The sequence below is a fragment of the Miscanthus floridulus genome, chromosome 13 (genome assembly GCF_019320115.1).
Source record: "Miscanthus floridulus cultivar M001 chromosome 13, ASM1932011v1, whole genome shotgun sequence".
Lineage (NCBI taxonomy): Eukaryota > Viridiplantae > Streptophyta > Magnoliopsida > Poales > Poaceae > Miscanthus > Miscanthus floridulus.
Window position 1 is genome coordinate 56,092,345 of NC_089592.1, and position 15,827 is coordinate 56,108,171.

The 15,827-nt window shown below is 41.7% G+C and overlaps 1 long non-coding RNA gene across 2 annotated transcripts; it reads right to left on the reverse strand.

The window, feature by feature from the left end:
• Window positions 1-6,642: 6,642 nt before the first annotated feature.
• Window positions 6,643-14,376, reverse strand: LOC136501719 (uncharacterized). 2 transcript variants are annotated; one of them, XR_010770354.1, is made up of 3 exons: window positions 13,834-14,376; window positions 13,598-13,757; window positions 6,643-10,005 (listed from the first exon to the last, which is right to left on the reverse strand). It is a non-coding gene; the product is annotated as an uncharacterized lncRNA (long non-coding RNA). The 2 variants fall into 2 exon arrangements; XR_010770353.1 differs by lacking the exon at window positions 6,643-10,005 and adding an exon at window positions 13,268-13,527.
• Window positions 14,377-15,827: the final 1,451 nt, after the last annotated feature.

Here is a 15,827-nt window from a genome sequence, read left to right on the forward strand (position 1 = left end):
TAAAAACATATATATGATATTGTATAGAGATTATAATTTAAGTCAAATTTAGATTTGATTTATAAAACTAAAGTGAAACAAATCATATTCTATTTATAAAATCCAGTTGCATAATTATTAATCAAGATATGATTTAAACATGAAATTTCAGAAATAGTAATATGGTAACCACTATTACTAATGCGTAGATCTCGTCGATATGAATCTAATGCAACTTGAATGGGTCAAAACGGATCTAAAACGCAAAAGATGTGAAATAAACAAGATTTCCTTTATTAAAATAATAGATTAAATCTAACCTGAAATTTTAGAAGTTGAAAACATACTTAACAGTAGTATGAACATGTAGATTATGAAATTACGAACCTAACGCAATTTGAACGGGTCAAATCGGAGTTAAAACAGAGAAGTTATGGCTAAAACAAAATCAGTGGCAATTCTGTAAATAGCTGAAAACGTACTTTTGAAGTGAACCGACTAAAATACGCTTTTAAAAGAAGGAGACGAAGTCTGGGACAACATTTTGGATAGCAGTCTTACCTAGGGGTACCTCGGCGGCGTAGGAGGAGCAAGACGGCAACGGCAACGGCAATGACAACGGCGACGACGATGGCGACGGCGACGGCGAGAGAAGGATGAGAAAAATCAGATTTACTACACGAGGGATTTCCCAAACTAGGGGCTTCCCATACGGTAGTTTTGGTGTGCTTTGCCCAAGGGGTTGGTTGATATATATAGGAAGAAAAGCTCCCCACATCTACATCAACTAGCAATATGGTACTAATTGATGTTACACCCTCCACATTTACTATTGGGCATAAATAATCATTAAAGCCCATGAGTAAATAAATGCATGAACCTTTAGGATTTATTAGGATTATTGCACATGGGCTTTGAGCGTTGGGAAAAATGAGAGATTTATTATTTTTGGAATTAATTAATTTCATGGATAAAATAATTCTAGAAAAGTCGAGAAATGATATTTAAGCCACGAAAAATACTCCAAGACCTCCGAAAATCACGGAAAATTTCCCAGAGACACTTTGGAACATGATGAACCCAAATAAAGTATTTGGAGCTCATAAAAATATTGTTGAGAACTTGGAACACAAAAATTATGGTGAAGGAGGTAGGAATTAAATTCCAGAAAGAAGCTAGAAAATTTCTAGAGATAAATATTCGTCTCCTAAACGTATAAAAAACATACATTTTGCACATAAGGTACGGCCGACATGAATGCAACAAACACGTTTCTACCTTATGATAAATTTTAAATCAATGAATTTTTTTATTTTCCTATGTTTTCATGTGCACAATAATTCACAAATAAATCATTTTAACTCTATTTTCAAAAGTGGTAAATTTTGGGGTGTTACAGATTGCAAGTGGTAGAAATCAAAATGTGGTATTTCTAAACCAATATCATAATGTTGATTTTATTTTGATATTTATATGCTTTCTCTGTGCATTACATAGATTAAACTCCCTTGTGCAATACTTTGCCAATTATGTATATGCTTTGCCTTCTATCATATGTATGCATATATTTAGGGAGAGGTTAGTATATATAATGTGAGAGTCAAATTTTGTGATCTATTTCACTCTACACACATAGGATCACAAAGCTTGACCCTCCCTTATGTTACTAATGTCTTCCTTTTTGGTATTTGATTCCAAAGAGAAAGAATTTAGAGGACCAAAAGTATGCATTAATTTGTGGTAATGGTCCAAGAAAAAGATAGTGGATTATGGATTAGCCTATGTAATGGGGAGAATTTGTAGGAAGCAAGGCTTAAATCCATAATACCCACATAGGGACATTTGCAAGGGCACGATGAGTTTTTATGTAGACTTACAAGTAGTATCTTTTAGCATCATATAATCTAGCCCCTTGTATTGCATCCTAGCAAGTAGGTAGTTTTTTAATTTCAAAATTTTATTATTTGATTGCTTTGTTCGTGTTGTCATCAATCACCAAAAAGGGGAGATTATAAGGAAAATAGACACTTGGCTCATTTACTTTAGATTTTGGTGTTTGATGACCAACATAATCGAATTGGACTAATGAATTTACAAGTGATTGTTTTATAATTCAATAGGATGCAAGACGTGACTTGGATGAAGGCGATATGATGATCCGATGATCAACACCATAAGCAAGACTTTCAAAGCACAAGAGAAGACCCAAGATATCAAGCAAAGTCCAAGCACGAAGATAGGAACCAAGCTATACACAAGATCGTGAAGAAACGAGCTCACAGAGGTGACCGGACGCTGGACCGGACGCTGGACAGCTCACAGATGTGATCGGATGCTGGACCAGACGCTGGACAGCTCACAGAGGTGGCCAGACGCTGGATCGGACGCTGAGTAGCAAAGTGACCGGACGCTGGGTGCCAGAGTCTGATCAACATCAGTAAGGTTCTAGAGAGCCGTTTTCGTGACCGGACGCTGGTCAGAGTCTGGTTAGTAGCAGAAAAGTGGGATTTCATCCCCAACGGCTACTTTCTCAGTTGGGCTTATAAATAGTCCCCCAACCGGCCATTTGAGTAGTGATCTCCACTTGCATAGTGCTTAGTGTTTTATTAGGTGATTAGCGTAGGTGCTTAGCGAAGTGCTTAGGTTGATTAGACCACTGCTTATGCGCTTGCTCTAGGTTTAGGCCTAGTGTTTAGTGAGGTTTGCATACCTCTTTCCACTTGGTGCTTGAGCGCACCATTGTTGTACATCGAAGGGGCTTGTAGTCTTGCGAGATCACACCAATCGCGTTTGTGGTGTGGCCACCACCATGTACCGGAGGGAACAAGGTCCGCAGCGTTTCGGCCAAAAGCTTGATTGTGAAGACGACGGGGAGCATCCGAGAGAGGCTTGCCGGAAGGCATGTCGGAGACCCACTTGCGTGTGGCGAAGGCCCGAGGCTATCCACAGAGTTACCCGACCAGGAGCTTGGCACTTGCGAGGGATTCCTTGCGAGGGGCTCCAACAAGGACTAGGGGGAAGCTTACGCGCTTCTCGATACCTAGGTAAAAATACCAAAGTCGTCAATAGGAGTTTGCATATCTCTACTTTGCTCTTTAGCTTTCACATTTACATTGATTGCTTTACTTTTTTTGCGGTAGAGATAGCAACACACTAGCAAAACCGTAGTTGCACATTTAGATAGTTTATCTTTTACATAGGTTTTGCTAATGTTAGAAAAAGAGGCCATAGTTTAGAGTTAGATTTTTAATTTGCCTAATTCACCCCCTCTCTTAGGCGTCACGGTCTACCTTCAATCTCATCTATCGTTGTAACCAATAGGGCATGAGGCAGAATCATGCAGGTCGTAGAAACAACCATAGACTCGACGACCCTAACTTATTACTAATATCAGTGGGGCATGAGGCAGAATCATGCAGGTCGTAATACAATAATAAGATCATGAGGCTAACACATCTTTCAACCTATCGCTACTTCAATGATCTCGTGATGCGAACTATTCGTGAAAGCGCTTGATATCGGCTAAAACAACCGATTCAGGTATAGCGCACAGTTAAGGTCATGCCCTCTCAGGAATAGATCTATCAAATAACGATCCTCACTCCACAGTACTAATAGTGGGGTATGAGGTAGAATCACACAGGCCATGACAACGGGCCATGAAATATTTTTTGCTAGCCAATAGATCTACTCAAGATCAAACATGCCTTAACTGCACGCTATGCACGATCAAGGTTGATGTAAAACAGCTGATAAAACATAACTCATCATTTAAAGTGCAGATTAGATCAGTTTAGATTAACAAACGATGGGTTAAAAAAGATGTAAGGCCGATCTAGATCAATCCCAATCGAGCGAAGTGATATTGCTCTAATTAAATAATTAATGAAAGCAATAAGTAATATCGGTAACTTAATGAATCTATCCGAATGAATGCCACATTTAGATAGAGCCGATAACTTGACCTTAATCTGGTTCGAGTAGTGGAGGTCGATCGGATCGATGCAGCCGTACTTGAACTAGACAAAAGTCGATAACTAACTTATACCAGAGTCACAGTGGAGGTCGACCAGATCGATGCAGCCGTACGAATAGAGGTATAAGCCATGATGGTACTTACAGACAAGCAGTGGAGGTCGACCGGATCGATGCAGCCATACTTGCTGAAGAACTCGTCGAGATATACTCTACTCCTACTCCTAAGGGGTGGCCGGAGCCGAAAAAAGTAAATAACTGGTATTTGATTGATTGTGTGTCTTATAATTGGCCATCACCCCTTATATTTATAGGGTGGATGGACCTTCGTGAGTACAAGAGTCCAAAATCTAATGGGATCTCGTGAGCTAAACTAACCATATCAATTTTCTATAAATGTACTCCTAGCCAAGTATGTCATACATGGTTGTGTCTTGATACTGCCTTGTTCACGTACACCTTGTATGGTCGAGCTAGTATTGGCCATATATATTAAATGCATATGATTTGCCTTTCCTAGACGAGACTAGCGAAGCCATTTGCATGAAGTACCAAACAAACTCCACGTGCACATCCCAACGGTCGGAGACTCTTCTGGACGGAATTCTTTGAGGGCCAAACCAAACTCGATCTCAATCCTGGCTGTGTTCCATTACTCGTTGAGTTGCGTCTGGACGTGCATCTGGACGTCATGTTTTATCCCAAATAAAATAGTATTTCCCTTTCCTTCATGCACGTACACCATCAAGATTCAGGTAATTAAGGTGATACACATGGAATTTGGAGAGCTGTTCCCTTTTCAATTGATGAATATGTTGGACTCCTTCCCAGCCTGGCCAGTACGGAACCAATCCATTGCACAGCCTGGAGTATCTCAAGTGCACGAAACCAGCGAGTATCCTGCCTGGACTCCAACTCCATTGTCCGTAACTGATGTCCTCCCATGTCTCGGAACCATCAGCTACCAAGCAAGTCATTCGTGATGCACCTCAAAATATATCAAATAATATTTCCGGACCGATGAGAAACTCCCCGATGTCATGTATCTCCAAATATTTTAAAGAATATTCCTCGGCCGGCTCATAAATATACCTTGATTAGGAGATTTTTCTTGCTTTTAATATCATCAGCCGATCTCTTCTTTTCCAGGGAAAGCTTACCAAATTTTGGTGTCAACATAGGCCCCCCTAGTTCGAAGTATGAATTTTCATGCTTCGAACTATTTTGATCCGATGGTCTTCTTTCCCTGAGTCGATGACAACTGATCGTAATCACTGAAAGCTGCATCGGCTCCATGCTTTTCTTGATCTTGATAACTCCAAAATTGATCTTTCTCTGCATCCTCGTCCATTTGCCTTAGCCGATTAGGAGTGGCCCAAATATGAACTATCAGCTGATATCGATCACACAAATATGAACTATCAGCCGGCAACAAACTCGATCATAGCAACACAAGTTAATCGGCAGTATGGAAATATGCTGCATAAAAGCTTAGGTATTCTAGCCGATAGTCTTCTTCCAAGGAGTCAAGGAATTCACTTGCAACAATATTACCTTATTCCAAGCCTCACCTGCACATGTGAATTTTGATGTGTCTACCACACCATCTTGGGTGGTTGAAGAATGGAACGGATTAGAATCCAGTCATCCTCACTTCTCCTGCTCAGAAAACTTGGGTTTTTTAAAAGATTTTTTTTAAAATTAAAACATAGCTTTGCTCCCCAAATGATTCTCTCAGATCGCTCAATGTGCATAGTTCCTCACCAAGACACTGTTTTGCCTCTATTTACCCTACTTCTAAAAAGCTTATGTGGAGTTCGGGTAGGGACAAAGTATGTAGCATACTTACCTTGCGTATCGTAAAGTCAAACCCCGGATCCAAGGAAAGAAGTGTCATACTCTTAGATCAAGATGTGCATGTGTGTGGAATATTTAGTGGCTAACCTAATTCTACTATGCTCTCTGAAATATATTTCTCTCTTATGGAATATTTTTGCGAGAACATGGGTTATCGTTAACCTCATTTCTTTTTCCTTTTTTTTCTTTCTTCTTTTTTTTTCTTTTACTTTTGGACCTCTTTTGTGTCCATCTTTTTATATTTTTGCATGACCCATGTCTCTTTTTACAATAAACTTTTGAGAGAAATATCATCAAGAACTTGGAGCATTTATCCTGATAAAACTTAGCAAACATATTTTTTGTCTTCTCCTAGTGTAGGAGCAGAACACTTTGAGGTGGATGAAAAGCATGTTTTTGCGTACTTTCAGTGTAGAAGCAGCACACATATGTAGCGTGTACGTGATCTTGATCTTAGGAACATGATAAATCTCTGAACAAGGGTCAATGAGTCTTGACAAAACTCAACACAAAACAAGCAGCTTATGTGGAAGGTTTTTGGTTGAGACTAATGTATGGCTCTGGTAGGAAATTCAACATCATTAAGGAGACAAGCTATTGATTTTGAATTTTTGTAAGAAAATTTTTTAAGTACTTTGCAAAAAGAAGCAAGGTTTCTGTCATCATACTATATCTCATTCATCAACTACTTAGATAACATGCTTTCTCTATGATAGATTGTTCACAAGTGATAGGAAAAGCAAGGACTAAAGAATAATATGCGAGCCAATCATAGAAGGGCGTGTACCTCATATCTGCATGTACGCCCCTCCATTTTGAGCCGATAAGTGCCTCCGCTTGGGACCGATTTAATATAATGATGCTTCTAAAGTGCCGCTATATAGAGAACTGAAAATAATATTCTTAAATAGCCGATATATTTTCCACCAGCGATGCTGGCTGTCTTCATATATTCCTACACTCCTTCATTCGAATTAATCTGATCTTGCCTTGGGTTGGAGCACGACGTAGCAGATTTTACTTCCCACGTAAATGTACAATTTCTCAATAGGGAAAGTATCTACCTGCAGCGACTTGCAGCATCTTGGGGTCTTGACTAGCTGTAATTTTACTCAAACGCGCTGCTGTTTTGCAATAGCCGATCACAATAGCTGATTGAGGAAAACTTAATCTGACTCTAATAAGTACATCGGCTTGATGCGTGATCATCACATAAAGGGCCTCATTGGCTTAATGTCCTGGCATCCCCATTATGAGCCGATGAGTAACCTTGTGACTTCCTCTTTTATTTTGGAATTGGCCATTATAAGCCAAGGCTTTGACTGGACATAGCTTGGTATCAGTGATGACTTTATCCTTCTCCTTTTACTATTTGTATTCTTTCGTAGACGCAAGTACACGCAGAAGAACCTTCAATTGCTTTCCACGAGATGACAAGCACAGCTTTCCAGTCAAATGTCGTGACAGACTTATGCGTGCCAAGCTTGATAGACATAATCGGCCCTGGGCCAGATTCATTATTAGAAATAGAACCAATCAGCCTTGGCCAAAATGAGCCGATATCTTTGCTTGAGCCGATGTAATATACTTTATCATCGGCTTTTGTTGCGACTTTGATATTTTCCTCTGGGTTGCTTCTCTCTGTCTTAGCCGCTGAACCCTTCCTTCTCTTCTGAGTTATTTAAACCATCAGGGCTGGACACATTTCCAGATCCCCTCAGACTGCTTTTTAGCTGATTGGCTTTGTAGCTTAGTCGATCGGCCGTAAACTCCATTGGTTTTATGATCATCGTTGACCAGCTGGCCGTCGGCAAGGAGATGGTGCAGTACTGGTCATTTTCACGTTCACACCCAGGTGGAGTGCGCACTGGATAGTCTCTGTGCTATCATGTCATGGTGAGTCGGACAATGGCAGGAAACTGACGTACTGCCACGGCTATACCAACCGCGGCCTCCTATCCTTTGAACAGGGAGACCCCAAATCCACCTCCAAAGAATAATTAATAATGGCAAGGTGTATTGCTGCTGGACTGACAACATCATCTTAATTCCACTAATGTCAAAATACTCCCTTAAGATATTATCCGAAAAATTGAAGTCCCTTAAGCATATCTTCATACTTAACTTGATCGTTAGTCCCATATCTTGATTATAGCAGTCGTACAAGCAACAAAACACAATCGGCCTCTAGTCCTGACACTTGAATTTCCACTTGAAACTCTCTTCTATCTTGAAAATCAGTTGTCATAAGCCGACGCTTCTAGCACCAAGCGTGCAATCAGGCCCCCTAGTTTGGACTATGAGAACTCATGCCTCAAAATTATCTTTTTTTTAGTCTTGATAATTCTAAATTAATCTTCTGCATCTCGAAATCGGCTTCTTTACAGCTTTCAGCCGATTAGCTATTCATCCCTCCTCAATTTGGGTGCTAGAAGTGGTGTCATGAATTGAGTCCAGGCCATACATAGTTGACATCGTCGAATATCGGCTGTAAAGGAGCAGCCACAGTTTTGGCATGCTGTGCCATTTCTTTAGCCAATCCTTGAGTTGCTGAGTTGTCTTGCTGCATGTGATCTGATCCGAGTCTGGGCGAGTTGCAGCAGTTCTTCCTACATTTGAGTACAGTTCGCATACTGAGGCATATGTCGGCTTGTGGAGAGCCGACAGAATCGGCTCCTGTGTTGGTGAAATCGGCTATTCCATAGCTGATTAAAATTTTACCGGTTCCCTCGTAGCCGATTGAACTAAACCAATTAATTTAATTTCTTGAAGACATCGGTCAACATTCTTGTATATTTAGTCACATCGGCTGTCCCTGTGTGCCAATAATCTTCAAAGTATAGATAGCCAATGCGTTTGCTCTTCAGCTGATGCTTTTTAGCATGGTCCATCGCCTTTTGTATCTTTGTTCAGATGACTATCGGCCAACGCTTATTAGCGTGTTCCATCGGTTCAAAATTTCACCGGACAACTGAAATTGCTTCCCCTGGACGAGCAGCACACCTTTTATGTGCAAATAGTCTTGTGCAGTCGTGCTTGATCCCGACTACAGCTTCCTTTTTGACTGTTTCCTCAAGGTGCACATCTCCTGGACTCTTGCCGCATGCACCTATTGCTGCATCTCGCCTTCATATGACAGAATATGCACGCGTTGTATGCATGCATGTAACTTCTGTTGGTGCTCGTCTATCTTTTTCCACATGCATCGGCAGCTGCCTAAAATACCACACATGCATGTGAAAACAGTATGCTCATTGGCTATACCTCATACTCAAGAGAATCCAACAGCCGATGGAAACAACCTTTTCCAATTTGAATGCTGATACTCTTCTCGAACAATATTAATCCTGTCAGCTTTGGCTTGCTTTCGTGAAAGGCGATGTGGTAACATTGTTGGTAACGACCTTGATGAAACTACTGCTGGTGAATTGGTAGATGGCCTCTGGACTCTTTCTTCCTTAGTTGATCTTCTTCTAGCAATACATACAGGAGCTAGACTCGAATCCTTCTTGAGCTTATTACTTGGAGTGAAAACGTGTTGCCACATGCCACGACCGGCACCATGCAGACGACACGTACAGCAGGATTGGCTTGCAAGCCGGTGCGGTGGCAAATCTTGGCAATATAGATAGATGTTCCCAAAATAGTTCCGAATATTCAGCTCCAACAATTAACCGATCAATCCTAGCAAGGAAGAAACAGCGTGTGAATTAATTGCCGTAGATAACATGATAAACATAATCGGCCTTCTGTTGTTCCCCCTTATCAGCATTGGGTACGTGGACATCTTTTAGTCAGACTCTGTCACCCGATGGCCGATACGCTTCGCATGCAGTTTGAAGTGCTTTTTCTGACTTTACTTGCTTGCATCTTCAAGAAAAAGGTCACGGCGTACATATGGCGAGATAGAATATGAAGCCCAATGAGATGATCGCCAATTGTGTCGATGCCTATATGCAAGCTCCTGGCGTTTTTGTCGTGTTCAATTGTGGATATATCTGACTTTTAATTAGACTTGATTGTGGTCCCACCGGGCGTGCCAGAAATGTGTGTCGACAAAGAATTTCGTCCCGTGCCGAGGACACACGAGCAAGCCAGAAGGGTTCGCTCGATGGAGCTAGAGATCCGCCTAGCTTCAGCGTAGGGATGGTCGATCCTGCACACTCCTCTCGAGACGTGTTAGTCAATTTGACCCTACAATTGACAAGGAGAAAAAGTTTATCAGTAATTAAGGGCGGAACATGCCGGTGTTGTCAGACAGTCCTGAATGTGCGGCTTTGAGAGCCGATATGAAAGGAGATTGACTAAATAGTCGATTCCAGCATATCCATAAGAATAAATCGGTTAAAGCTCATGGGGTTGTGTAAAAAGAATTGGTTATCGTTCATGATGAATATCATTCTTTAGACAAATATTAGTCAATGGCAATAAGATGTCAACAATAATTAATTCATGCTAAGCCAATGATGGTAAGCAACCGAACTCCTTTATAAAAGAAACAGTTCATCAACATTCAACCATTTAATAGAAATAAATCTAATGAACATGTTAGATCTCATCTATCGCTATAACCAGTGGGGCATGAGGCAGAATCATGCAGGCCATAGAAACAACAATAGACTCGACGACCCTAACTTATTACTAATATCAGTGGGGCATGAGGCAGAATCATGTAGGCCGTAATACAATAATAAGATCATGGGGCTAACACATCTTTCAACCTATCGCTACTTCAACGATCTCGTGATGCGAACTGTTCGTGAAAGCGCTTGATATCGGCTAAAACAGTCGATTCAGGCATAGCGCATAGTTAAGGCCATGCCCTCTCAGGAATAGATCTACCAAATAACGATCCCCACTCCACGGTGCTAACAGTGGGGTGTGAGGCAGAATCACACAGGCCGTGATAACGGGCCATGGAACAGTTTTCGCTGACCAATAGATCTACTCAAGATCAAACATGCCTTAACCGCTCGCTATGCGCCAATAAAACATAACTCATCGTTTAAAGTGCAGATTAGATCAGTTTAGATTAACAAACAATGAGTTCAAAAAATGTAAGGCCGATCTAGATCAATCCCAATCGGGCGAAGTGATATTGCTGTAATTAAATAAATAATGGAAGCAATAAGCAATATCGGTAACTTAATGAATCTATCTGAAGGAACGCCACCCTTAGATAGAGCCAATAACTTGACCTTAATCTAGTTTGAGCAGTGAAGGTCGACCGGATCGAAGCAGCCGTACTTGAACTAGACAAGAGTCGATAACTAACTTACATCAGAGTCACAGTGGAGGTCGACCGGATCGATCTAGCCGTACGAACAGAGGTATACGCTATGACAGTACTTACAGACAAGCAGTGGAGGTCAACCAGATGGATGCAGCCGTACTTGCTGAAGAACTCATCGAGATCTACTCTACTCCTACTCCTAAGGGGTGGCCAGAGCCGAAAAAAGTAAATAACTGGTATTTGATTGATTATGTATCCCTTACAATGCCCTGGACGCATATTTATACCTTGAGGCTTGAAGCTATCCTAATTGGTCACGACTAGTACAAAACTTGCCTCACAAGATAAATCTAAAAGGAAAGATACATGGACTCTAGTTTCCTCTTTTTCATAATCCTTGGTAACAAAGCTTCCTTGACCGACGTCTTTTCATCTTAAATCCATCGTCTTTGCCAAACTGACTAGTTGTACATATATGTAACAGCTGGACTGTTTTGCAAGCACTTCATTAATTAACAAAATAAACAATTCGGCCACCTTCCTGCATCACGTGGCCATCAACCATTAATAATGCTACTCTTGGACTCTTCTTGTCTCTTGTTGCTTTCCTATACCTTTACCAAAGGAGCACTTGGTCTTCACATTTCTTTGATCAACACATGACATATCTTATTCAGTCAGATACACGTACATTCGAGTCCCAACAAAGAACATGGTTGGTCACGTAAGTACTTCATATATATTCCAATCTCTCCTTCCAGCAAATATGGATATTTTAATTCTTGATCTGCCTTGCTTGTATACGGACCACATTACCTGGTTGATCAAATCCATTTTTTGTTCTCGTACATCCTTCCATATGTGCATGTGTCATACTCCTTTAAATGTCCAACGTACGAGCCTCTTGCCGTCACATGGAGCTAGCGTGTCACAGTTAGATTCTGATTTATCCGCTCAATCTCTTTCCATCCAAATACATTAAACAATATCTCCTGATCGGCAATGGATACCGATCCGGCTTCAAAAACTGATGTCAACAGACAAATATCCTCTATTATCTTGTTTTTGACATCATCGACCGATCTCTTCCTCTCTAGGATAGGCTTACCAAATTTTGGTGTCAACAGAAGGTTTGATAATTGCTAGAGATGGAATATATATGATGGATGTTGGCTAACTTGGAAGATTTGCAAAGCAAGGATATATTGGTTCAATGTATATGATTAGGGGCTCATATGTAAGATGGACATGTCATTGATAAGAATGAAGTGAACATGAGTACATCGATGGGAAAGATCGCATTTGAGGGGATGAAGGTGATAGGCTTGGTGTAAAAGAGCATATATATGTTGATGACTAGACACGAGTAAGATGATGTTGTTGTGACATAATGAGCTTGCCATCCATCGATTAGCCGACGGTTGCCAATGGAAGATGTGGATCACGAGGTGGGAGCTATGATAACATTTAGGAAACAAATAAGATCACTCTCCCGCTGTAGAACTTGAAGAGGCAAAGATTTTTGTGGTGGTTGGTACGGATGGAAATTGCCCAAGATGAAGCAGGGGAAGAAACAAGGCTAGCAAGGGCACAAAACATATGGCACATGTTTTGGTTTTCCTTGAGGATATGAGGGAGTGCTTTTTGATATGTGTATAGGTTACATGGGACGATATCATGACCAATCAGTGCACTCAGGTGGACGCTAGATAAAAAGGGGAATGCAATTATAGTGATTTGTGCACCGATCGAGTATACCCGGTGGCGGATAGTGGCAGGTAGCAGTGATTGTGAACATGAAAATACAGGGCCACACTGAACTTATGGCAAAAGGTCATGGTGTTTTGACAATTGGTTAGCTGTGGAACGCGATTGCAAAAACAGGATGGCTGCTGTTTGGACAGCAGGGGTAGCAGTTACTACGGCCTCGATATCTTGGCCATCGTGGATTGTAGAGATGAACCAACTTGTGAATCATGCGCAGGGATATCAGGAATATGTAGATTTAAGGGCTTGGTGATTTGGCCATCGGATTAGCGGGGAATGCCAATGCCATTCTGAGCTGCAAACTGACAAGACAGCAGGAACAGCGAGCATGGAGATGATGATATCTCTGGTTTCTCAACTCCTATGGCAAAACCGTCTTACAGCGGTGTGTTCAAGGATGGTAACTACACTTTGATTAAAGGGCTTGATCATTTGACAAATAGTTAATGGGTAACATCACTGCCATTCAGAGGCGAACCGCTGCTGAAACAGCAGAGACAACGGGCACGGAAAAGATGATATCTCTTTCGTCTTGGATTCTATAACCATGAAATTTTACAGAGGCATGTGCAAGTATATAAATGATGTTATAGTCAAAGTATTCATCATATAGCTTGTTGGATCAACGGGGAACGCCATTGCTGTCAACAGCAGGATTGCTGGATGCGGGGACAGCAGAGGATATCGCTTGCAAACCTCACCAAAACTCGATTAAACTGCATTGATGATTCATTATTTATAATAGGGGACATGTATACAATATGGGGAGATAGGAGAGGGCCTCACATTGAGGTTCATGGTTGCCGGAGACAAGCTTGACGATGACCAGCGCCGGCGATGGGCAGCGGAGTAGCCAACGATCGACGGGATGGGGCTGCTGGTTCGGGAAGGCGACAAAGCATATCACGGTGGCATCCATGAAGAGATGCAGTGCTGTGGCGGTGCCCTGGGTAGTCAGAACAGAGAGGGAATGGGTGAAGATGAGTATCATGGTGAAGAACAGAGAAGGCCATGGTCATTACCACGTCATGATGCGAAGGATCCAGGCGACGGGGAGAGGCATGCAGCTGCAAAACAGAGTCGTCGTGGCGAGATCTTCTCTGTTTTGGTGGAGAGGAAAGAGAGGGAGGTAGGGATCAGGGCAGGAGCATCCATGGACGGGATTCCTTCTTCCCTCTGTTTTTCATGTGAAAGGTACAGGAGGGAGAGGGATCAAGGGAGAGGAGAACAGCAGGGATGCAAAAGGGACTTGGAGGCATTATAGGGGTTCCATTTTATAGGAGAGGAAGGAGAGAGGGCAAGGGGATGTGGTGTCCATCTCGTGCGTGAGGGAGGAATGGACGAGGAGATAAGGCTGCAGTTTTCTGCATGTATGCATGCAATTTAAGAAATGGAGTAACGGAGTAGAGATAAGAGAGGTGGGTCTAGGAATTTAAGAGGAAGGAATTGATGCATCAGTTTTCTAGCATGATGGGTAGGGAGGGGCGTCCATGGCAGAATGTGAGGGGGAAGAGAAGAGGCATGGCTGTCCCTTAGTCATGCATTTGAGAGGAGGTGGAAACCGATTGATTAAAGGGGGGGTCTAGGGAGATGTGAGGCAAGGTACACCAATGGTTGCTGTTATTTATGCATAAGAGGAGAGGAGAGACACAGCTTATGTGTTTCGGCATGCAAAAAGGAAGAAGGGCATTAGGGAGGTGAGGACATGAAGGAGGGAGAGATTGTCCATCAAGGCAATTATGTGTGATTCATGCAGAGATTAAGAGAGGGATTAAGGAGGAGTATTATGCGTTGCCGTTATTTTTGCATGAGGGAGAGACAATGGGCGGCAGCAGCAATAGGGGAGAGGTTGACCAGGGAGAGGCGAGTGCAACTACTTCTATTTTTGTGTGAACTAATGAAGAGGAAACCGAAGGTATTATGGAGGGTGTGGTTAAGACAGGTGTGACCAAGGGAATTAACGAAGGAAGAATTAGTTGCTGCAATTATCTTTGCATGAAGGGGATAGGAGAATGTGGCATAGAGAGAAGAGTGGAGACTTATTCACGTGAAAGAGAGGCCAAGAGATATTGCTAGTTGTTTTCTTGCATGCAAGAGAGGACTAGAAATTGGAGTAAAGGGTGCTGTTAGGAGAGGATTAAAGAGAGATTGAAGAGAGGCATGCAAAGGAGGTGCCTCCAAGGAATTAAGAGAGTAGGCATTAGATGCTGATGTTTTTGCATGAGAGCAAGAGGAGGATGGGCAATAGGAAAGAGATATGTTGGCTGCTACTCATCTTTTAACTGCGCAATTCAAAAGGAAAACTAAAAGGTTGTTATGGTGCTGATTCCATGCATGATCAAAGAGGAGTGGCGCATGTTTTCACAAGAGAAAGGGGGAGGGCTCGTCCAAGGGGTGGAGAGGGGTGCTGGGCTTTTATTGACGATGGTAAAGAGAGAGATGGAGCCTGTTAGCGAGAGGAAGAATTGGGCTGCTCACTAGTTGACGTTGAATCGGAATGATGGTGAAAAGAGAAATATAAGAACTTGGATTATGTTTTGGTTCCATATAGGGCAATGGTAAAGAATTTTTAGTGAAACTCGACATAATTTGGGAATGAGACCTAGCCTCAGAATATGGTCCAGAAGGGAGAATGTTTAGAGATGTTGGTTGGCTAGGATTGATTACGGTGATAGTCCGAACATTTATGGGTTAGGGCTTGAAAAGGTAAACACTAGAGATGAAGGAGTCAACATGGGCTTGTTTGGAATTGAGACTAACATGGGTAGATAACATATGATTGCTTCAACTTGACCAAAGTGATTATAGAATTTTGTGTGGAGAAAAGAAAGGACGATTGGTCATCTAACATATATTTAGGGCTTTGGACATGATTCAATATAAAAAGAACTAGGAGTTTAGAAATTCAATCGGGCTCAATTTGGATATAGGGTTTTAGAGGTTGGACATGATGTTTGGATCAAACCCTAAGCATTCTCAAAGCATATTTAAATTCATTTCCACACATAAACACAAT